The sequence below is a fragment of the Penaeus vannamei genome, chromosome 1 (genome assembly GCF_042767895.1).
Source record: "Penaeus vannamei isolate JL-2024 chromosome 1, ASM4276789v1, whole genome shotgun sequence".
Taxonomy (NCBI): Eukaryota; Metazoa; Arthropoda; class Malacostraca; order Decapoda; family Penaeidae; genus Penaeus; species Penaeus vannamei.
The window spans coordinates 6,166,252-6,168,751 of NC_091549.1; the positions used below are offsets into that span (position 1 = coordinate 6,166,252).

The 2,500-nt window shown below is 30.2% G+C and overlaps 1 protein-coding gene across 3 annotated transcripts in view; it reads left to right on the plus strand.

The window, feature by feature from the left end:
* The window catches only part of LOC113812218 (uncharacterized), a 632,290-nt gene that overhangs the window by 615,623 nt on the left and 14,167 nt on the right, over window positions 1-2,500 (plus strand). The window lies entirely within an intron of this gene.

Genomic DNA, 2,500 nt, shown 5'->3' on the forward strand with positions numbered 1-2,500 from the left:
TTGACCTTCGCCGCTAGGGGGTTTCCGGGTCAGTGACGTAACGAGAGGTCGGTCGGGCGGACCTGTTACGGGTTTAAGATCCGGGAGTGAGGGTACGGGTCGGTAGAGAGAGTGGGTTGGTCATTTTTTTCTTTTTGTTTTGTTTTTGTTTTCTTTTTCTTTTGTTTTTCTTCTCTTTCTTCATTTGTATTTCTCTTTCTTAATTTCTTTGGTCTTTATTTTTCTTTCTTCTCATTCTTTCTTTTTTATTCCTTCTGTTTTTCTGTGTGTGCCTTTTTATTGTCTTTCTTTTCTTTCTTTTATTTCTTTGTTTTTCTTTCGTTTTTTTTTTTTTTTTTTGGTTGGTGCTGCGTTTTTTAAAATAATTTTGTTATTGTTATTTGTAATTTATTCATTCATTTTTAAATCTATTTTTAGATTATTGTTGTTCGTATATTATTCTCAATTATTATTATTGTTATTCTAGATTATCATCTTATTCCAATCTCTCTCTTTCTTTTTATTAACATTTTTTCTGGCATAGTTTCGGAATCTGGCAAAAAAATGGATGGGATAATATAACTTTCCTACTGTTTATTTATTTATTTTCTCTCTTTCTTTCTTTCTTTATTTATTAGAAATTAATTATTTGATATTTTAGCTTTGATAATACTGGATACTATACCAAAGTAAATGAACAGATGAATAAATTAATGAAAACAATGAATGTGAAAGCAAATTGCTGAAAATAAACCCACGTATGTGCTCAAAAGAAATACGAATTATATAACATTAAGGTAAAAATTGCCATGCGATATTTCTGCACAATTATAAGAAAGATAATGCCAAGCCACATCATATCTTTTGATCTCGCGAAACTAAAGTAATTTCTGCGAATTAAATGGCCAGGATGTAGCTCGTTGCAATTAATTTTAGGAAGCGGGTTTTGTTAAAGATGCACGCCGAGGAAGGTGGTTGTGAGGGTGTTGTTGTTTTTGTGTTTTTGTTGGTTGTTGTTGTGGTTGCTTTGTTTGGTTGTTTTTTATTGTTATTATATATTCAGCGTCGTCATCACCATAGTCATCATCGCCGTCGTCGTCATTATCATCATCACCATCGTCGTCATCATCCTCATTGTCGTCATTATCGTCATTATCATCACCATAGTCATCATCTTCGTCATCGTCATCATCTGCGTCGTCATCATCATCTTCGTCATCGTCATCATCTTCGTCGTCGTCATCATCAGTCATTGTCAGTCATAATTGTTGTCACTGTTGTCATTAATATTAATAGTATTATTATTTTTATTATTATTATTATATTTTTAATTATATGACTTAGAATGGAATGAAGAAACCGCCGCTATTCTTTTTCCGTTTCTTCAATATTTTACGCCTTAGTTCATGTGTTAATGTATGAGAAATATTTTTGTTTTTCTAATGGTTATCATTATAATAAGACGTTTGAATCTCAGAGATAAAAGTCTACGTTAAAAGGGACAAACATTTCATTATACTAGATGGAAATATAATTAGTTTTTTTCTTCATATTATTATTATAGTTATTATTATTATTTATCCTCTTTTTCTTCTTCTTCTTCTTCTTTGGACGGAAATAGTGTATTTTTGTTGTGGTGAATGTTTTTCTTCTTTTTACTTATTTTTTGAAGTAATTAATTTTCAGAATAAACACGTTGACAAAACTCTACGGTAAACACACTGAATATTTCACTGTCTCCGTTCACAATAATTTTGCCTTTTTTTTTTTTTTTTTTTTTACTCTTATTTACTATATCACTTACCACCTTATGGATATGTGTAGATCCGTGTATTTTTAACTCTAATTTACTTTATCACTTACCACCTTATAGATATAAGTAAAGATCCATTTTAACCTAATTTACTTTATCACTTACCACCTTAGAGATATAAGTAGATCCATTTTTTTTTTTTTAACTCTGCCTGTCTTTATCACTTACCACCTTATAGATATAAGTATAGATCCATTTTTTTTTTTTTAACTCTAATTTACTTTATCACTTACCACCTTATAGATATAAGTAAAGATCCATTTTTTTTTTAACTCTAATTTACTTTATCACTTACCACCTTAGAGATATAAGTATAGATCCTTTTTTTTTTTTTTTTTTAACTCTAATTTACTTTTATCACTTACCACCTTATAGATATAAGTATAGATCCATTTTTTTTTTTTTAACTCTAATTTACTTTATCACTTACCACCTTATAGATATAAGTAAAGATCCATTTTTTTTTTAACTCTAATTTACTTTATCACTTGCCACCTTAGAGATATAAGTATAGATGCGTTTTTTTTTTTTTTTTTTTACTCTAATTTACTTTATTACTTACCACCTTATAGATATAAGTATAGATCCTACTACTATCCATCTTCCTCCCTTTCTTCCTCCTCCTCCTCCTTTTCTTCTCCTTCCTCCGCCTCCAACCCCTACCATCCCCTCCCTCCTCCCCTCCTCTGACTTACAACTCCTCCACCC